Here is a 22,897-nt window from a genome sequence, read left to right on the forward strand (position 1 = left end):
TTTTTTTTTTTTTTTTTTGAGGCGGAGTCTCGCTCTGTCGCCCGTACTGGAGTGCAGTGGCCGGATCTCAGCTCACTGCAAGCTCCGCCTCCCGGGTTTACGCCATTCTCCTCCCTCAGCCTCCGTAGCACACTTTCAATACTAGACAGACACTGCTTTAAATAAATGTATTTAACCCTCACAATGCAGCTAAGAAATATGGTGCTAACAGTACTAATTTATAAATGAGAATATGTAGATGCAGTTAATAAATTCACCCTAAAAGAAATGTTATACTGATGAGGGTGAGTAAAAAGTAAACATTGGTTAAATCCTTTCCCACATTGATTCAGCTCCAGTTAATTTTAGAGAATTAGCTTGCAAATATTTAACAAGATTTATGTGGGATGAAAGAATCTGCTGAATTTTATATACTACTATAGGCTTCCTCAAGTACTGTCAGATGAATACTTTGTTAGCTAAAGCAAATTGGTGTCCCATATATATGGCCTTTACATTTTGGGTTTTTTTTTTTTTTTTTTTTTTGGAGATGGAGTTTTGCTCTTGTTGCCCAGGCTGGAGGGCAATGGCGCGATCTCAGCTCACTGCAACCTCTGCCTCCCAGGTTCAAGAGATTCTCATGTCTCAGCCTCCCAAGTAGCTGGGATTACAGGCATGTGCCCCCATGCCCAGCTAATTTTGTATTTTTAGTAGAGATGGGGTTTCACCATGTTGATCAAGCTGGTCTCGAACTCCTGGCCTCAAGTGATCAACCCACCTCAGCTTCCCAAAGTGCTGGGATTACAGGCATGAGTCACCATGCCCGGCCCCATCTTTTTTTTTTTTTTGAGACAAGAGTCTCACTCTGTCACCCAGGCTGCTGTGCAATGGCATGATCTTGGCTCACTGCAACCTCTATCTCCTGGGCTTAAGCAATCCTCCTGCCTCAGCCTCTCAAGTAGCTGGGATTACAGGCGTGCACCACCACGCCTGGCTAATTTATTTTATATTTTTTGTAGAGACGGTGTTTCACCATGTTGCCTGTATTGGTCTCAAACTCCAGGACTCAAGCAAGGGAAGCAAACCTTGGCTTCCCAAAGTTCTGGGATTACAGGTGTGAGCCACTGTGCCCAGCCTGCATAAATATATATATACACACGTATGTATATATATATATTTACTTATTTTTCGAGACGGAGTGTTGCTCTGTCACCAGGCTGGAATGCAGTGACATGATCTCAGCTCACAGCAACCTCTGCCTCCTGGATTCAAGTGATTCCCCTGCCTCAGCCTCCCGAGTAGCTGGGATTACAGGCACGCACCACCATGCCCGGCTAATTTTTTGCATTTTAGTAGAGACGGGGCTTCACCACGTTGGCCAGGATGGTCTCGATCTCCTGACCTTGTGATCCACCCACCTCAGCCTCCCAAAGTTCTGGGATTACAGGCGGGAGCCATCCGCGCACGGCCTACATTTATATTTTGAATCATCTGATTTCCCCTAAGGGCTAATGACTGCTGCTAAGAAAGGTCTGAATTATTAATTTCTCTCAGCACATTCACTGCCCTCCTCTCCCCGTTATGAATTCCCTGAGGTTGACTTGGTTCTGAGCCACCAAAAAGGTCTCCCTATTTTCTGTACATTCATGGAGTTCTTCAATTTTTCCCCAGTTGTATCATGATGTGTAATAAATTCTGAAACATAAATAAATCCCCGCTAATTCCTAACATTTATAAGGTGTCTCACACTTAGAATTATGGGTTTTTTTTTCCAAATCAGTATGAATTTTCTCATGTTATCAAATTCTGAGTCATCCCTCATTTCTTCATTCACTCCTGGTTCCTGAATGAATTCTTTGATGTTGACTAAGGTGTGAGGCCCGAATAAAGGCCTTTCCACACTGCTGACATTCATACGGTTTCTCACCAGAATGAATTTTCTGGTGTCGACTAAGTTCTGAACCACGACCAAAGGCCTTCCTACACTCCTTACACTCATAGGGTTTCTCACCAGTGTGACTTCTCTCATGATGAGTGAGTTCTGACCTTCGAATAAAAGCCTTCCCACATTCCTTACACTTATGGGGTCTCTCCCCAGTGTGAACTTTTTGACGTCAAACAAGTTCTGTGCTACAAGTAAAGACCTTTCCACATTTCTTACACTCATATGGTTTCTCACCAGTGTGAGCTCTCTGATGTCAGGTAAGTTCTGAGCCACGACGGAAGGACTTCCCACATTCCTTACACTTACAGGGTTTCTCCCCAGTATGGACACTCCCATGTCGAATAAGATGTGAATCAGAGATAAAGGCTTTCCCACATTCCTTACATTCATGGGGTTTGTCACCAGTATGAATTCTTTGATGTAGACTCAGCTGTGAGGCACAACTGTACACCTTCCCACACTCCTTGCATTCATAGCGTCTTTCACCAGTATGGATTATCTGATGAAGGCTCAGTTGTGTGTCATAACGAAAAGCCTTCCCACATTCCTTACATTTATGGGGTTTCTCACCAGTATGGATTCTTCGATGTCGAAAAAGGTGTGAGGGACGGATAAAGGCCTTCCCACACTCCTTACATTCATAGTATTTCTCATCAGTATGGATCCTCTGATGTAGATTAAGCTGTGCGGTGGATGGAAAGGCTTTCCCACGCTCCCTACACTTATAGGGTTTCTCGCCAAGATGCATCCTCTGATGCTGACTAAGTTGTGAGCTGGAATGAAAGGCTTTCCCACATTCCTTACATTTATGAGGTTTCTCTCCAGTATTAATGCTCCGAGGTTGAGTAATTCCAGAATCACGATTAAAGGCACATTTGTTATTTTCACTATGGTTTTTGCTTTCATTAAGCCTGAGGCTGGGCGCGGGCGCGGTGGCTCAAGCCTGTAATCCCAGCACTTTGGAGCCGAGACGGGCGGGATCACGAGGTCAGGAGATCGCGACCATCCTGGGCTAACACGGTGAAACCCCGTTTCTACTAAAATACAAAAAACTAGCTGGCAAGGTGGCGGGCGCCGTAGTCCCAGCTACTCGGGAGCTGAGGCAGGAGAATGGCGTGAACCCGGGAGGCGGAAGCTTGCAGTGAGCTGAGATCCGGCCACTGCATCCAGCCTGGGTGACAGAGCAAGACTACGTCTCAAAAAAAAAAAAAAAAAAAAAAAAAAAAAAAAAAAAAAAAAAAAAAAAAAAAAGCCTCTGAGGCTTAATCAAGTCTGATCCACTATTAAAGATTTTCCTACATTCTCCACAGTCAGGGTCTTTTTCCTTATTATGAATTATTTCATGTTGAATAGGACATGACTGGCACCTGAAAGCATTCTTACATTTCCTGCATTCACAGGATTTCTCTCCAGTATGAATCCACTGATGTTCTCTATGGGCTGTGCACTGCATGGAAGTAAATGGTATTACAGCTTGTCTGAAATGTCCCTCCTGGAGACCCTGTTGTCTGTCTACCTGGCATCTGATTTCTCTGATAACTCTGACCCTCTCCTGTTGTGGTGATCTAATTTCATAAATGTTTTCCTTTGGAGATAAATTCTTGGTTTCTCTTCCAAACTCCCAATCTGTAAAATAACAAGAAAGAAAATAGGAGGTATTTTCACACTGCAGGACAAAGAAAAGTTCTGAAGTAGAAATGACAAACTAAAAATAGTTAATAATTCTTTACACGGCAATTTAAAAAAAAAGGAAGTGAAAAATGAAAAAATGAGGAGCTTTTGGGCTCAAGTGATCTGCCCACCTTAGCCTCCCAAAGTGTTGGGATTATAGGTGTGAGTCACTACACCCAGCCACATCTCTTATACTTTTAAAGACCCTTGTGATTACACTGGGCCCACTTGGATAACCTAAGATCCTCTCACTAACTGAAGTTGAGCAGATTTGCAACCTGAATTCCCCCTTACCATGTAAGAGTAACACGTTCACAAGTTTCAGAGATTCAGATATGGACATCTTTGAGGGGGTCATTATTCTGCCAATATTGGCTTATAATGTATAAATATGTAATTTGTATGACAATAATAGTACAAAGAAGGGACGTGGGAACAGAAGTATTTTGGAGCAAAGCATTTATATAAGATTAAAGTTAAGTTAATATTAATCCAAACTAGATTTTTTTTTTTTTTTTTTTTTTTTTTTTTGAGACGGAGTCTCACTCTGTCACCCAGGCTGGAGTGCAGTGGCCGGATCTCAGCTCACTGCAAGCTCCGCCTCCCAGGTTTACGCCATTCTCTCGCCTCAGCCTCCCGAGTAGCTGGGACTACAGGCGCCCGCCATCTCACCCGGCTAATTTTTTGTATTTTTTTAGTAGAGACGGGGTTTCACCATGTTAGCCAGGATGGTCTCGATCTCCTGACCTCGTGATCCGCCCATCTCGGCCTCCCAAAGTGCTGGGATTACAGGCTTGAGCCACCGCGCCCGGCCCCAAACTAGATTGTTTTAAGTTGAAATGCTAATTATAATCTTGAAGGCAACCACCAAGAAAATAATTTCAAAGACTATTGTATAAGAAACAGTATAGGAACAAAAATGGTATTCTAGAAAATATTTAGTTAATATAACAGAAGGTAGTAATAGAAGAATAGAGGAATAAAACAATAACAACACAAATAGAAAACAAATACCACAATACCAATTGTAAATCCCACCCCATCAGTGTATTAAATGTAAACATATTAAATACTACAGACTTTGTTAAACACTACAAGAAGAGGTTGGCAGGATGGATTTAAAAAAATGTGATCCAAGTATACGCAATCTACCAGAGACACACTGTTTTTGTTTTTGTTTTTTGAGACATGTTCTCACTCTGTCACCCAGGCTGGAGTGCAATGACGTGATCTCAGCTCATTGCAACCTCCACCCCTTGGGTTCAAGTGATTCTCCTGCCTCAGCCTCCTGAGTAGCTGGGACCACAGACATGGGCCACCACACCTGGCTAATGTTTGTATTTTTAGTAGAGACAGAGCTTCACCATGATGGCCAGGCTGGTCTTGAACTCCTGGCCTCAAGTGATCCGTTCGCCTCGGCCTCCCAAAGTGCTGGGATTACAGGCATGAGCCACCGTGCCTGGTCATTTCTCAACAATTTGCACATCTGGCTAAATTGTTCCTGTTACCACAAATGTCCCCAACCATACTCTCCTTGTTCCTTACCTACCAGAACTGATCCAGACTCACAATGATGTCACATGAGGTGCGCACATACTACACAAGTTCAAAATGGACACACTTTATCCACACACTTTATCCATCTGGCACAGACTCCTTGGGAATATCCTGTAACTCCATACAATCTACATATCTCAGGATATCCCCAGTCCTAAAATCCTCAGACAGCTAGAGATACTGGCTGATACTGAGACTGCAATACAATAAATCAACATCAATTCCTTTCTTGTCTAATTAGAAAACTAAAGTTTGCAATATGTGATTCCACTTAACCATTCATTTCCACTTCATCAAATCACACCTCCAAGAAAGGAGGTATGAAAATTTCCATCAAGGATTGGTTTTCCTACTCCATCAGTACTCTCGGTGTAAGAATATGTATCTAAAAAATGCTAATCCTAGTATAGTGGCTCACTCTTGTAATCCCAACACTTTGGGAGGCCAAGGTGGGAGGAATGCTTGAGCCCAGGAGTTCAAAACCAACACAGTGAGATCCTGTTTCTACAGAAAAATCCAAAAATTAGCCAGGCAAGGTGGTACATACCTGCAGTCCTGGCTGCTTGGGAGGCTGAGGCAGCAGGAGCTCTTTGAGCCTCGGAGGTTGAGGCAGCAGACCCATGATTGTGCCGCTGCACTCCATCCTGGGTGACCGAGCAAGACATTGTCTCAAAAAACCAGAAATGCTAAGAAGTTTGCTGATAAATACCTAAACAGTTCTTGGAGAACAGAGGGGCCCTTAAGACACAGCAGCCTTGGCCAGGCACGGTGGCTCACACCTGTAATCTCAGCACTTTGAGAGGCCAAGGTGGGTGGATCACCTGAGATCAGGAGTTTGAGGTCAGCCTGGTCAACATGGTGAAACCCCGTCTCTACTAAAGATACAAAAATTAACCAGGCATGGTGGCGTGTGCCTGTAATCCCAGCTACTGGGGGGCTGAGGCAGGAGGATCGCTTGAACCTGGGAAGCAGAGGTTGCAGTGAGCCAAGATCGTGCCACTGCACTCTAGCCTGGGCAAGAGAGCAAGACTCCGTCTCAATCAATCAATCAATCAATCAATCAATAAAAGAGATAGCACCCATTGGCAGCATTACTGACTGGAATGGGAAGAACTGGAGAACAAGTCCCTGGGGAAGGCAAGAAGTTTTAGGAAAAAGAAATCTGCTCAATCTGTTCAAATCTTCTAAAGCAAAAAGAAGGCATTCAGAAGCAGAGAGCAGAACAGTTGTTACCAGAGAGGGGGTGGGGGTACAAATGCGGAGATGTCAGTCAGTGAGTACAAAGTTACAATCAGGAGAATTAAATTCTGGTGTTGTATTGCACAGTAGGGTGACTATGGTTAATGATAAAATATTGTATATTACAAAATAACTAGAAGAGGCTTTTGAATATTCTTACCACAAAGAAATGATAAATGCATGAGGTGATGGATACACTAACTACCCTGACTGGCTCTTTATACAACATAGATATGTACTGAAACATCAAATTGTACCCCATAAATATGATCCTGATTACAATGTGTCTGATACGGTTTGGATCTGTGTCCCCACTCAAATCTCATGGGGATTTCTAATCCCTAATGTTGGAGGTAGGGCCTGGTGGGAGGTGATTGGAACATGGGGGTGAATACTTCATGAATGGCTTAGCACCGTCCCCTTGTTGCTGTTCTCGTGATAGTAAGTTCTCACGAGATCTGGCTGTTTAAAAGTGTCTAGCGCCTTCCCTGCTTCCTTCTCCTCCGGCCAGGTGAAGCGCTGGCCTCTCCTTTGCCTTCCACCATGATGGTAAGTTTCCTGAGCGCTCCCAGAAGCTGAGCAGATGCCAGCATCATGCTTCCTGAACAGCCTGCGGAGCTGGAGCTGTAAGCCAATTCAACCTCTTTTCTTTATAAAATCCCCAGTCTCAGGTATTTCTTTATAGCAATGCGAGAAGGGACTAATACAGTGTTAATTAAAATAAAAAACAGAAAAGAATGCATTCAGGCCGTGATGGCTCACACCTGTGATCCTAGCACTTTGGGAGGTGGAGGTGAGAGAATCACTTGAGTCCAGGAGTTTAAGACCAGCCTGGGCAACATACCAGGACCCCATCTCTACAAAAACTAAAAAAATTAAAAAATTGGCCGGGCGCGGTGGCTCAAGCCTGTAATCCCAGCACTTTGGGAGGCCGAGACGGGTGGATCGCAAGGTCAGGAGATGGAGACCATCCTGGCTAACACAGCGAAACCCCGTCTCTACTAAAAAATACAAAAAAAAACTAGCCGGGCGAGTTGGCGGGTGCCTGTAGTCCCAGCTACTTGGGAGGCTGAGGCAGGAGAATGGCGTAAACCCGGCAGGCGGAGCTTGCAGTGAGCTGAGATCCGGCCACTGCACTCCAGCCTGGGCGACAGAGCGAGACTCCGTCTCAAAAAAAAAAAAAAAAATTAAAGACTGCAGTGAAGGAGAGGAGACATACTAACACGTTGGTAATAGCTTTTACAACTACAGACTTTATACCCTAGGTTTTTACTAGAGAAAGCCTGGGAAAGCAAAATGGAAGAAAAGCAAGTAATGGGGATTTGATTGATCTTTTTGGGTAACAGAATTTTGATGACAAAATTCACCAGACTGACCTCAAGGTCCCCAAAGGCCTGAGAATGAATCCCTTCACCCCATCCCTGCTTTTGGTACTCCAACACACACACACACACACAGAGTCTGCTTTTTTTTTCTCTCGCTGAGATTTGAGAAAGAAGGAACAAGCCTTTGTCTTTTCTGAATCCCAGGGAATCCAACTATAGAAAAACAGATTCAGAAGAAACAACTTTCCCACTGTCAGGAGCTGATCAGAGCCCAGGGCCTGGGCTCCCTTTCGTACAACCTGGATGTCACTGAGACCCTTAGCCATGGAAGGCACCCCAAAGACTTGAGGGAGCCCTCAAGGCCCAGGAGCACAGGATACCTAGGCAGGCCCAGCTCTGGACAAAGATTTCTACAATAGAGGGTTCCAGCCTCCCCCAAGCCTAATAGAGATAGGAGGAATAAATTCTAGTGTTCTATGCACCAGCCACTTTCTGGACTTTGTTCCTATATCCCAGAACTGAGGCCTTTGGAACTAAAACTAAAACCTCATTCTGCAAAGACTCTCCAGAATCAGCAGCACTGAGCCAGACAACCCATAGGATCAGGAGGCCCTTAGCAGCCTCAGCAGAGCTCAATTACCCAGATACACAATGCAATGGCTTCCCATGAGACCACAGTTCCAGGAATCCTCATGGTCAGTACATCCCGGTTCCAAACTGAAATTACCCATGGCTTTCCTGCCTGACATTCTCTCTTGCTACGACCTCTAACCTTACTGCTGATAGTGTAATGCACACTGCATCTCAAGGACAATCATTGTACTTTAAGCACTTTAAGTTCCTGATGCGTTACATATATTAATCCTCACAAGAAGGTCATGAATCCTAACTGAAAGGAAACTTTAGCTTGGAGAAGTGAAGTCATTTACTCAAATCTGCAGCTACAGTGGCATTGCTGGGTTTTGAATCTACTGAGAAATATCCAAGTCTGCACCTGGTTGCCTTCTAACTTCTGGCTCTTGTAGATGCAACCTGAGAATTTCCTGATCTTTTAAAAGAACCCTTAGCTGGCCCCTGCACTTAGGGGAGCAGAAAATGCTAGGTCTGCTGTGTTTGTCACTGCAGATCACAGCAGTGTATGAAGGGAGATCAAAGGGGCAGAAGGGAATGGGAAGAGAGGAGCAGCTGTGTCAACAAAAATCCTCTTATCCAAAAATACCAATCAAATCCCCATGACTCTGGCTCTATGTGGGCACTGGGGTCACAGATAACTCTTACCTAGCATACATTTGCCCTTAAAAAGCTCAGTCACGGGGAAAAAAAAGAAGAGAAAATCAATCATAGGACACCGGGCTCTGTGGGGGACTAGTTACTACGTCCAAATCACCAGTTGAAAAATAAGAGATTGAATATCAAAAATACTTTAGAATGCAAGGATGAGCTGACAGAGAAGTAATCTTCAGCAAATAAAACTATGCCAAAATGCGAACAGAGAGGCGTATGCTGAGCCACTGAGGCTGATTTTCCCCAGGGAATGTCTATAGAGCCCAGATGACCATAAGCTTTGACATTTATGACTTAAGGAGCAAGGGGAGAGAAGATCAAGCCTACAGCTGGCCAAATGGGGGGTCTAATTAATTCCATACTACAAAGACCTGGGACCTCTTGAACCATGCCCTCAGAGTAAGGGAAAACTAGATGTAGCATTCTGATTCTTAGGGTCTGCTAGGAAAACTGCCTGACTTGAACCTTGGCAGATGGTGGAAGGGAAACATTTTCCCCTGAGGAACTACAGGGAAACTACAGTTGAGTTACAACTACAAGCCAGCCCTCACACAGGCCTGCAGTTCACGTAACGATACTAAGGTGGATCTAAAACACTTGCCATCTGTGTTTACTTTATGGTGGTCCTGGTTTGGCAGGGCTCCTAGTAGGAGCAAATACAGACCTGCCCTAGAGGAACAACCTTAAATCAGGCCTCAAGAATCTATGGGTAGAATTCCAAGGAAAATAACCTATTAGTCAAAAATAAAGCAACATAACATTGTGAATGCACTAAATGTCACTGAACTATGCACTTAAAAATTGTTAACTATATTATGTGAATTTTGCCTAAACAAAAAATCAATTTAAAAAAATGGCCAGGTGTGGTGGCTCATGCCTGTAATCGCAGTACTTTGGGAGGCCAAACTGGGCAGATCACTTGAGGTCAGGGGTTCAAGACCAGCCTAGTCCATCTGGTGAAACCCCATCTCTACTTAAAATACAAAAATTAGCCGGGCATGGTAGCACATGCCTGTAGTCCCAGCTACTCAGGAGGCTGAGAAACAAGAATCGCTTGAACCTGGAAAGTGGAGGCTGTAGTGAGCTAAGATTGCATCAGTTATCCAGCCTGGGTAACACAGTGAGACTGTGTCTCAAAAAAAAAAAAAAAAAAAAGAAAGAAAGAAAAAAAGATACAAAGAGGCATAATTCCATGAACAAAAAGTCAGGAAAATCAGTCATACAATTGTTTTAACTTTTCATTATGTTTGAAAATTTCCCTAATAAAATGTTGAGAGGGAAGAGGAATTACCTCTGTAACCCTGAAAAGATCATTATATATAAGAAATTCCCAAAAATTATAAAACAATCATATTACTTTTTAAAATGGAGAAATGTAATAATAAACTCAATAAAGATGACAGTAGATTTTAAAAACAAAAAATAAAACATAAAACAAAAAACATACTCAATCATACAAGGCTGGAATAAATCTCTCTGAAGAGGAAAATTACTGTACTGAAAGGTATAAAAAGAGATTATGCAGAATGCAATTAAAAAAGACAAATGAGGCCGGGCGCGGTGGCTCAAGCCTGTAATCCCAGCACTTTGGGAGGCCGAGACGGGTGGAACACAAGGTCAGGAGATCGAGACCATCCTGGCTAACACGGTGAAACCCCGTCTCTACTAAAAAATACAAAAAACTAGCCGGGTGAGGTGGCAGGCACCTGTAGTCCCAGCTACTTGGGAGGCTGAGGCAGGAGAATGGCGTGAACCCAGGAGGCGGAGCTTGCAGTGAGCTGAGATCCGGCCACTGCACTCCAGCCCGGGTGACACAGCGAGACTCCGTCTCAAAAAAAAAAAAAAGACAAATGAGGCCAGGCGCGGTGGCTCACGCCTGCAATCCCGGTACTTTGGGAGGCCGAGGCGGGTGGATCATGAGGTCAGGAGATCGAGACCATCCTGGTCAACACGGTGAAACCCCGTCTCTACTAAAAATACAAAACATTAGCCGGGCACGGTGGCGGGTGTCTGTAGTCCCAGCTACTTGGGAGGCTGAGGCAGGAGAATGGCGTGGATCCGGGAGGCGGAGCTTGCAGTGAGCTGAGATCATGCCACTGCACTCCAGCCTGGGCAACAGAGTGAGACTCCGTCTCAAAAAAAAAAGACAAATGAGCAGATGTACAGAAGAGAGATTAAGAAGATAATGTGAGATAGCTTAATAGATATTTAACTGAAGTTCTAGAAGGAGAGAGGAGAAAGAATGAAGAAAATGGCAGTATTGGAAGACAGGACAGCTAAGAAATTCTCAGAATTGGCAAAAGCAGATTCAGGAAGCCGAGTAAGTCTTAAACAGAATAAATAAAAATAAATTCATGCCTAGACAATCAGATCAAAACTGCAGAGCACTAAATACAAAGAGAATACGTGAAAAGCAATTTGGGAATAAAAGTAGATTATCTACATAAAAAAAAAGTCTGATTGACAGACGACTATTTAATAACAAAAATGTAAACCGGAAGACAGTGGAATGTCCCAGTGTGAGGGTAGAATACCTTTCACAAATAAGGGCAAATAAAGACATTTTAAAAAAAAACCAAAATCAGAAAGAAATTTACTATTTATTCCATCTAAAGGAAAGTGATCCCAGATGCAGAGCCTGAGATGTAAGAAAGAATGGTGAACCAAGAAAGTGGTAAATACATGGATAATCTAAGCTAACACTCAATACATAAAATAAAATTTTCTTATGGGTTAAAAAAAATAGAAGAAAATACCTGACAATAATGTAAGTTGTTTGATTAGTTAGAATATATCCTACTTCCTTATTTACCAAAAACATAAGAATATTTTTTAGTTGTAGACACTAGTAAGTTAAGAAAGTGTATTAAAATTTCTAAGGTAACTACTAAGTAAACACAAATAGCTTATAACTTTCAAACTCACAGAAGGGAAAATGAAATTAAGATAATGAAATACAGAAAAGGGAGAATAAAAGCACAAAATGATACCTTCAATTATATCAGTAATTACAAGCACTGTAAATAGACTAAATACTTTTGCTAAAGAACAAAGTTGGTCAAAGTTGTCAAAAACTAAAGCACAGCTCTCTGCTGGTTATTAGAGACACATCCAAAACATAAATATTCAGAAAGATGAAAGTTAGAAAAGGATAACTTTATGCTTAAATAATAATACACACATATTATATATACATATACATATGCATAAATGAAATAGAAACTAATAGACAAACCCTAATCATAATGGCAGATTTTAACAAAACACTAGACATAACTGATAGATACAACAGACAAAAGTCAATAAAACAGAATATTTAGATACCAAAATTATTAAGCTTGATCTAAAGGCTGCATATAGAACAATGCACTCAATTCAAATAACATTCTTCTCAATCATATGTGGAAGATTTTGAAAAACTGACCACACTGGACCTTAATGCAAGAGAAAAACATTTTGCATGAACGAATACATACTAAGAAAATGATGCAATACTAAGACACGACTGCTTTATGGGCAGGGGGAGGATGGGAGTAGTAGATGGCAAAGAAGAAAGGGAATAAACAAATAATCTGAAAAGAGTGGCCTTGCTCACACCATTGATAACATGAGTACTCCAAGATCCTACCATGGGAAAAAGAAAAGGAAAACTGATATATTTTATGAAGCTAGACCAGAGGTCAGCAAACTTTTTTTGTAAAGGGCCAAATAGTAAGTATTTTAGGCTCTGTGGGACATACCATCTCTGCTGCAACTCCTCAACTCTGCCATGCAGCACAGAAGCAGCCATAGATGTTATATAAGTGGATGAATGTGGTTATGTTCCAGTAAAGCTTTATTTATGAACACTAAAATTTGAATTTCATACAATTTCCATGTGTCATAAAATATAATTCTTTTGATCATTTCCCCCAACCACTTAAAAATGTAGAAAACAATCTTGCTTCACAGGCCAAGGCCACAGTTCTCCTGGGATAGAGTAACTTGTTAAAGACATTATGAAGAACTGAAATTACTGGCCAGTCTTACACATGCCACAGATTTAAAATTCTAAGCAAGTTATTAGCAAACTGAATCCAGTAATATGTAAAAATTCATCACACATCATGGCTAAGTTAGGTTCTTCCCAATAAAAGGTGTATATGATACTGGAAATAAATTAAAATTATTAGGCACATTAACAGATTAAAGAGAAAACACTTATGATCATTTATTTTTTTTCTTTTTTTGAGATGGAATTTTGCTCTTGTTGCCCAGGATGGAGTACAATGGCGCGATCTTGACTCACTGCAACCTCTGCCTCCGAGGTTCAAGCAATTCTCCTGCCTCAGCCTCCCAACTAGCTGAGATTACAGGTGCCCACCACCTCGCCTGGCTAATTTTTGTTGTTGTATTTTTAGTAGAGACAGGGTTTTGCCATGTTGGCCAGGCTGGTCTCGAACTCCTGACCTCAGGTGATCCACCCAACTCAGCCTCCCAAAGTGCTGGGATTACAGGCATGAGCCATCGTGCCCGACCAATCATTTCAATGGAGGCAGAAAAGGCATTTTAGAAATGCAATATTCCTTCATGATAAAAACTTAAGAGCAAATTAGCAATAAAAAAGCAATGTCCCTAACCTGATAAAGGACATCTAAAAAAAAAAAAAAAAACAAGTGCAAACATAAGTAAAAGTGAAGTATCTAAAACTGTGAATAAGACAGGGTTCCCGGCCGGGCGCGGTGGCTCAAGCCTGTAATCCCACCACTTTGGGAGGCCGAGATGGGCGGATCACGAGGTCAGGAGATCGAGACCATCCTGGCTAACACAGTGAAACTCCATCTCTACTAAAAATACAAAAACTAGCCGGGCGAGGTGGCGGGCGCCTGTAGTCCCAGCTACTCGGGAGGCTGAGGCGGGAGAATGGCGCAAACCCGGGAGGCGGAGTTTGCAGTGAGCTGAGATCCGGCCACTGCACTCCAGCCCGGGCGACAGAGCGAGACTCCGCCTCAAAAAAAGACAGGGTTCCCATATTCCCCATTCAAAACTGTTCTGGGAGGTGGAGCCAGTGTAGCAAAGTAAGAATTAAAATAAGGTTAAAAAAGAAGGAAAGAAATCAATACTAATAGACAAAGACAATTATTTACAACTAAAACATGTCTTTATTCATCAATGATATGATCAAGTTGCATGACCCCACATCCAAAAGAATCTACAAGATGTGAGAATAAATAAGAGTTAAAACAAGGTGGAGGGATATAAAATTAATATCTCAAAATCAACTGCAATAATCTGTCATGGGAGTTTTAAGAAAAAAAAAAAAAATCAATGGCAAGTCTATATACCAGAAACAATGAGAAAATTATATTTTATTTTATTTACTTTTTTTTTTTTAAGACTGGGTCTCGCTCTGTCACCCAGGCTGGAGGGTAGTGGCATAATCATAGCACACCGCAGCCTCGTCCTCCTGGGCTCGAGTGATTCTCCTACCTCAGCCTACCAAGTAGCTGGGACTACAGGCATGTACCATCATGCCTGGCGAATTTTTTATTTATAGTAGAGATGGGGTCTAACTATGTTGCCCAGGCTGGTCTCAAACTGCTGGGCTTACGTGATTCGCCTGCCTCAGTCTCCTTAAGTGTTGGGGTTACAGGTGTGAGCCACAGCACCCGGCCTATATTCTAAAATTAATGTCATCTAAGAAAACCACAAAACATAAAAATACCTAGAAATAAAATTAACAAAAGATGTGTAAGACTCTAATTATAAAATACTATTAAAACCATTTCACAAGACTCAAATAAGCAGAGTTATTTAGAGGCAGAGGAAGACTCAATATTCTAAAAATGTCACCTTTCCCCAAATTGATCAAAGGTTTAGTGCATTACAAATCATTATCCCGGCTGGATTTCTACAGAACTTGATCGGTCAATTCTAAAATGTATATGAAGCCAAAGCCTAGGAACAGCTAAGACCTTTCTAGAGAACAGGACCATGGTAGAGGAATGTCAGACATTACTAGAATGCAGTCTTTAGGCGGTATGGTTTCAATAGACAAACAGACTGGCAGATTACAAAGGAGAGCCCAGAAAAGACCAACATGTATATAGGGAAACTTAATCTATGACAGAACTGCCACTGAAGTACAGAGAAAGGAGGACTGTGTAGTGAGGAATGTGGCCTCCAAAAAGAGGTCTGGCCTTTGTCCCAGCTCTTGGGAAGCAACCTCTAAACACATCGAATTTCCGGAGTGATAGGAATGTCTTTGTTATTTATGGTGGGCCCCTAAGACCATGTCTCCTAGTTTATGCTCATGAGATGACTAGGGCTTGGGGCTGGCCACACCTACCTCTACCATGTAATCGGTCTTGGGACTTTGAACCATGTGATATCAGCTTGACTTTCAGGCAAGGAGGGAGGACAGATGCTGGAAACTGAGTTTGTGCACCTGGAAAATGATTCAATCAATGATGCTTATGTAATGAAGCTTCAGTAAAAACTGGGCACTGAAGCTTGAGTGAGCTTCTCTGGTTGACAATACTCTGGGTGTACTGCCAAACATCAATACTGGGAGGCTAATACAACCCAATGTATCCTTTCCCTGTTATAAATGTGACTGTGAATATAACAGCTTTCAGTGAGTTCTGTGAGTCTTTTTACTGAATTATTATACCTAAGGGTGGTGGTGGTGGAAACACCTGAATTTCTAGTTAGCTGGTCTGAAGTGAGAGTGGTCATGGGAACCCCTTAAGTTGTAGCTGGTGCCTGAGTTATGGCATCTTGTAGGGACTGTTCCCTCAGACCCTGCAGTTTGCCTAATCCTTTACAATAAATTGCCTTTTCAATAAACGATGTTTCAGATATTAGTTATCCAAATGGAAATACCATACCCTACAATTAATTCCAAGTGAACTGAAGACTTAAACATAAAAGGCAAAATAATATCATTTATAGAAAATAGGGAGAATATCTTTACTCTTAGGAGAGGAGAGATTTCATACACAAGATGTAAATAAATTAAAGAAAATAGCATTAAATTTGATGGAATTAAAATTGAGAATTTCTACCATCATTTAAAGGTTAAAGTAAGAAAGCATGCACAGCACATATAACTGACAACGACGACAATCCACAGTATTTAAGAAATGCACACAAAGCATTAAAAGGAACAAAACTCTGGAAATATAAAAATCAATAGAAAAATTAGAAATGACATAAAATTGCACTTCAGAAAAGAGAAAACATGAATGCCAATAAGCATGAAAGTGGTGGTTTGAAATGAAAATAATATATATTGGCCGGGCGTGGTGGCTCAAGCCTGTAATCCCAGCACTTTGGGAGGCCGAGACGGGCGGATCACGAGGTCAGGAGATCGAGACCATCCTGGCTAACACGGTGAAACCCCGTCTCTACTAAAAAATACAAAAAACTAGCCGGGCAAGGTGGCGGCGCCTGTAGTCCCAGCTACTCGGGAGGCTGAGGCAGGAGAATGGCATGAACCCGGGAGGCGGAGCTTGCAGTGAGCTGAGATCTGGCCACTGCACTCCAGCCCGGGCGACAGAGCGAGACTCTGTCTCAAAAAAAAAAAAAAAAAAAAAAAAAAAAAAAATAATATATATCAACTCATACCCAAGTGCGGAAAGATTTACAAGTTTAATAATAGCAAGTGTTGGTGAGGATACGAAGTAAAAGGAATAGTAAATGAGTATAGTAAACACTTCAGAAAACAACTGGGCAATGTCTAGTAAGGCTAAAAACGCAAATAACCTATGAGCTAGCAATTCCATTTCTAGTTACATATTTACAGAAATTCTCGCACAGGATACAATAAGAGGAGTTCAAGAATGTTCACAGGAGTAATGTACACAATATCAATGAAAAAATGTATTCATACAATGGATGGCTATACAGTAGGATAAGTTTGCAAGGTGAATGAATCTCTTGAACACTTGTTGAAAGACAAGTAATAGAGCTGCAGAAGAATCCAAACAGTATGATTTCTTGACATCAAATTAGAACAGGAAAATAAACACATATGGTTAAGACTGTAAAGAAAAACAAGGAAATGCAAAACACAAAATTCAGAATAACAGATACCTCTGACAGCTGAAGAAGGGGATTTGGATTGGGATGATCAAAGCACACATGGGATTTCTAACATTAGCATTCTACCTCTTAACATGGGTGTTCAGTCCCCCTTAATATGTTAAACATGTTCTATTATTCAGTATTTAATAAAAGCAGTTTTAAAAGACAGTTTAAAAAAAAAAAAAAGGCCAGGCGCGGTGGCTCAAGCCTGCAATCCCAGCACTTTGGGAGGCCGAGACGGGCGGATCACAAGGTCAGGAGATCAAGACCATCCTGGCTAACACGGTGAAACCCCGTCTCTACTAAAAAATACAAAAAAACTAGCCGGGCATGGTGGCAGGCACCTGTATAGTCCCAGCTACTCGGGAGGCTGAGGCAGGAGAATGGCCTAAACCCGGAAGGCGGAGCTTCAGTGAGCCGAGATCCAAACCACTGCACTCCAGCCTGGGTGACAAGAGTGAGCTCGTCTCAAAAAAAAAAAAAAAAATTAAATAAAATAAATAAATAAATAAATAAAAAGACACAGGCCAGGTGCAGTGGCTTATGCCTGTAATCCCAGCACTTTGGGAGGCCAAACCCGGTGAATCACCTGAGGTCGGGAGTTTGAGACCAGCCTGACCAACATGGAGAAACTCCATCTCTACTAAAAAATACAAAATTAGCTGGGCATGGTGGCGCATGCCTGTAATCCCAGCTACTTGGGAGGCTGAGGCAGGAGAATCACTTCAACCCGGGAGGCGGAGGTTGTGGTGAGCTGAGATTGCACCATTGCACTCCAGCCTGGGCAACAAGAGCAAAAAAAAAAAAGACAGTTACAATATAGTATGATAAGGACTATAAGAGATACAGCAATTGAGACCAAGTGCAACCACAAGACTGACGCAGGCTTCATAGATGCTGGTTCTTGACCTAGGTTCAGTAGAACCTAGAGAAAGGGGTGGTAATGGATAAAAGCCCTTCTTGTGTTTCTTGTACAATGGAGGCATAAGATAGACTGTGTATTCTGGGAACTGCTAGTAGTTTAACACAACTAGGGTAAAGTCAGAGAGGGAGTGCAGAGATGAGGCTGAAAAGAAGGATCAGATCTTGAGACATTTAGACTTGTTCTCACAGATGAAAAGAATTAACTGAGGGGTTTTAAAGTAGGATATGTTGCCTCCCATTAAAAGAATCTTGTTATAGGAAATAAGAAAATAGTGACTTACTTAGGTTGAGAGGTGTGGGGAAAGTTTCACGTAACCTGTAGAAAATTAACTGGGACTTAGAAAAGGAACAGAATTCCAACAAGCAGAAAACAGATTGAACAGCACTCCAAATAGATAGAGCAGAAGATGGAGACCAATTGCATCCTGTGTTTCTGAGGAGCAGAAAGTTAACTGGGATAGCTGATGAGAGGTTCTGAGGGAGAAGAGAGAAGTGATGTTGGAGAACTCCATAGGAGTCAGGACAGGAAATGTTTTGAATGGCAGGTTATACCTGCCAGGACTAAACACATCATCTTTGCTCACAACTTTACTCCAATACTAGGCTTTGTGCTCTGCTAAATACAGAATGTGCTTTTTAATAAACACACAATGAACGTGAAAGAGCTGGAGATTTATCCTGAAAGTAACAGGCATTCACTGAACAGAATTTAAAAGGTGACATTACTGGACTATCTTATTGGCAAAGAGTAAAAGTGGAGCCAGGGAGCCCAACTAGTTCAATGTAGCATCTACTCCCACAAGGCAAGACAGTGGAGTGAGGCCCTAGTGCATAAGCTCACAGAACAGGAAAAGAAAAGCAGCAATGAAACTGGGCACTTCACTGGATGTTGAGGAGACCAGAAGGTAGGAGCTAGGGGACCCCAGGTTGCCAGTGTAAGTGCAGGTGAATTTCCAGTATCATCACATTTCCCAAACTGAAATTATGAGGAAGTCTATGGTCACAGAGCTAGCAAATGGCAGAAATGGGCTAAGATTCTACCCTTTCATCACAGTGCACAGCCTCCCATTAGCAGGGACAAAGGGCAATGAATACTTTCAGGAGAGAAGACACAGGGAGAAATAGACAGTGAAGGGCTGAAGGGCAAGGGGAACTGAAGCTTTCTCCCCACCGGTGTGCAGGAAATGGATGGGGAGGGGTGGTGATCTTCTGATAATCTTAGGAAGGTTTTGGCCTCTACAGGAATGGGAAGAGAAACTCAACAAATTCTTACAGAATTCTGAAGAAAAGTTAAAGAGAAAGAAACAGATTAATTCAGAATAGAAAATATGTTTCTTTAGTCTTAGAGTGAAAGTAATTCTTGAGGACTGGCCAGAATTAATGAAGTAAGTGCTACATCCAGACATACCCAGAAAAAAAAAAACCCTTAAATTTCACATCCTACAAATACCATGCCACTCTTTAAAATATGTTACTCCAAAGTCGCATAAAAAATCTAAATAAACACTCCAAATTTGGAATTTTATAGCCAACATTCTCTGGTCAGATTATCACAGGAGATACCTTAAAGACTAGATTGTTTGGATAAAAGACAAAGTATTTTAGGAAAATATAAAAGTAACTATTCTATTTTTGTGGTAAGAAAGTCCATCCGGCATAGCATAAAGGGAAAAAAATTTAAGAAAAGCGTTGATTTATCTGAATACATTTCTGGAAATTAGATGAATCTAAAAGCACATAAAATAGATTAACTGTGAAAAAATATTTCTAAAACAACTTATAAACGACAAAAAGAAAACATGCTGAACATATGAAATGTTGTTTAAAATAAATAAATAAAGATAGCATTCTTTGACAAGTGGGCAAAGGAAGTCAGTAGGTGATTTAGAAATCCCAGCTCTACCATTTTTTTTTTTTTTAGACGGAGTTTTGCTCTTGTTGCCCAGGCTGGAGTGCAATGGCACAATCTTGGCTCACCGCAACCTCCACCTCCCAGGTTCAACCGATTCTCCTGCCTCAGCCTCCAGAGTAGCTGGGATTACAGGCGCCCGCCACCACATCTGGCTAATTTTGTATTTTTAGTAGAGATGGGGTTTCTCCATGTTGGTCAGGCTGGTCTTGAACTCCTGACCTCAGGAAATCCACCTGCCTTGGCCTCCCAAAGTGCTGGGATTACAGGCATGAGCCACTGCGCCTGGCCAGCTCTACCATTTTTAACTGTGTAACTTTGAGGCGAGTGACCTGATTTCCTCAGTAGTCAACTTAGAATAATACTCTATTTCATCGAATCTGAGATGTCACTGATTACAAGGCCCTTATAACTTTATATACTAGGAAAGAAAAAAAAACGCCATCAGTGAAACTATGACTTGCCAAGAATTTTTGTAAAGCCCATTTTGATTTCAGAGAGGTTAAAATGTGGAAAAAAGTGCATCAGAGAATTAATGAAATATAGTCATACCTGTCTAATAGGGTTGTTACGTGGATTCAACAAGATCACACCTGTAAAGAACGTCCAACTCTAAGTGGCTCAAAGTGCATGCTCAGTAAGTTAGCTACTTCTACTAGTAGTTATGAACCCACTCTGAAAAAAACAAAAAATCACATGACCACACATAAGAGCAGACAAAATAATTTGAAAACATTAATAGTGACGATCTGGATGGTGGCACCATGGATGGGTGACTTAAAAGTTCTTTGTGACTCCCTCAAGTTTTCGAACTTTTGCAAAAATTGTATATCACTTTAATCATAAGAGGGCATTCAGGTTATTTCTATCTTGAGGAAAAACTATCTGGAGATAAAGTGGACAGGTAGGCATTCCAGGCTATAAGAAATTGAGGCCAGGCATGGTGGCTTATGCCTGTAATTCCAGCACTTTGGGAGGCCGAGGCGGGGAGATCACAAGGTCAGGAGTAGGAGACCAGCCTGACCAACATGGTGAAACCCCTGTCTCTACTAAAAATACAAAAACTAGCGGGGCATGGTGGTGCGTGCCTGTAATCCCAGCTACTCAGGAGGCTGAGGCAGAAGAATTGCTTGAACCAGGGAGGCGGAGGTTGCAGTGAGCGCAGAGCATACCACTGCACTCTAGCCTGGGTGAGAGAACAAGACTCTGTCTCAAAAAAAAAAAAAAAAAAAGGCGTGGCGCGGTGGCTCATGCCTGTAATCCTAACACTTTGGGAGGCCAAGGCAGGCGGATCACGAAGTCAAGAGATTGAGACTATCCTGGCCAACATGGTGAAACCCTGTCTCTACTAAAAATACAAAAATTAGCTGGGCGTCATGGCATGTGCCTATAGTTCCAGCTACTCGGAAGACTGAGGCAGGAGAATCGCTTGAACCTGGGAGGCGGAAGTTGCAGTGAGCTGAGATAGTGCCACTGCACTCCTGCCTGGCGACAGAGCAAGACTTCCAGAGGCCGAGGCGGGCAGATCAGGAGGTCAGGAGATTGAGACCATCCTGGCCAACACAGTGAAACCCCGTCTCCACTAAAAATACAAAAAATTAGCCAGGCGTGGTGGCATGCGCCTGTAATCCCAGCTACTCAGGAGGCTGAGGCAGGAGAATCGCTTGAACCCAGGAGGCAGAGGTTGCAGTGAGCCGAGATTGCACCATTGCACTCCAGCCTAGGCGACAGAGGAGACTCGGTCTTAAAAAAAAAAAGAAAAAGAAAGAAAGAAATCGATAAGCAGGCCAGGCAAGATGGCTCTCACCTGTAATCCCAGCACTTTGGGAGGTCGAGGCGGGCGGATTGCCTGAGCTGAGTTCGAGATCAGCCTGGGCAATATGGCAAAACCCCGTCTCTACTAAAAATACAAAAATTAGCTAGGCGTGATGGCATGTGCCTGTAATCTCAGCTACTCGGGAGGCTAAGGCAGGAGAATCATTTCAACCCAGGAGGCGGAAGGTGCAGTGAGCCGAGATCACGCCACTGCACTCCAGCCCGGGCAACAGAACGAGACTCTGTCTCAAAAAAAAAAAAAAAAAAAAAAAAAAGATAAGCAAAGCCTATTGCATATGACCATGGAGGGGACAATGTAGAAATTAGTGAGACTGAAAAAGCTAATTCTGTTCTTCAATTTCTCTGCCAAATCACTGAGGCACGTTCTCTGTCAACACTGTCGTGAGCATGAATAAAATCCAGGGAAGTGGAAATTCTCTATCAGATGAGACAATGTTTACAAAATAGCCCTGGGCTGCTTTAGGAAAATGCTCCATAAATGCAGTTTCCTCCCCTCTTGCCCTTTCTCCAAATCATGAATGTAAATCTTTTAGATAAATTTCTGAAATAGGACACTGTCCTGAAAACCAATAAGTCCTTTCCAAGAAGAAAATGTCAAATGCAACTTACCTCTGCCATCACTTCAGATGCACAGCAGTTCTCTCCTCTTCTGGGTTCTTGAAGAAAGATGTGGGAAAACATTAAGAAGCCATAAGACAACAATCCCTCCCTGAACCCCTTGGGAGGCCAAACTCCTACCCCACCCCAGGTACTGAAAGGGAGACCAAAGAAGCTGCAACACCACCGCCCTCTGTCATCCTCACAACGAAATGCAGGTGACCTTAGGAGCCCAAACAGGAGTCCTGGGAGGGCTCCCCTAGACCGTAGCCTTCTTCCTCCATAAGAGACTAACTTGGGAAACTTTCAGGCCTAGCGTCTTACACTGAACCCAAAAGCGTGTGGCGCCAAGACACAGCTTAAGTGGACCCACCTGTCAGGGTCTCAAACTCCTGTCCTTTAGGCTGGGGTCACCTTTATGGGCCTAGATCCCTGGTGGCTACTGGGTGAAAGAACAGAGAAGTGGATACAGCAGGAACTCCCTAGCCCCAAACCCTAGAACCATTTCCACCCTCAACACACACTAGAGATAGACCCGGTGGCGGGAAGGCCATTCACAGAGAT

General features: G+C 42.5%; 1 protein-coding gene and 1 pseudogene across 1 annotated transcript in view; both read right to left on the bottom strand.

Annotated features, from left to right (window-relative positions):
* The window catches only part of LOC108522764 (zinc finger protein 420), a 92,007-nt gene that overhangs the window by 68,367 nt on the left and 743 nt on the right, over window positions 1-22,897 (bottom strand). Inside the window, exon 2 of the mRNA XM_017863185.1 lies at window positions 22,346-22,392. The gene's annotated coding sequence lies outside the window, so the exon portion shown is untranslated. The remainder of the gene's footprint in view (window positions 1-22,345; window positions 22,393-22,897) is intronic.
* Window positions 1,726-2,846, bottom strand: LOC108522763 (zinc finger protein 420-like; annotated as a pseudogene).

Source organism: Rhinopithecus bieti, unplaced genomic scaffold (genome assembly GCF_001698545.2).
Source record: "Rhinopithecus bieti isolate Rb0 unplaced genomic scaffold, ASM169854v2 scaffold_67983, whole genome shotgun sequence".
NCBI classification, from domain to species: domain Eukaryota; kingdom Metazoa; phylum Chordata; class Mammalia; order Primates; family Cercopithecidae; genus Rhinopithecus; species Rhinopithecus bieti.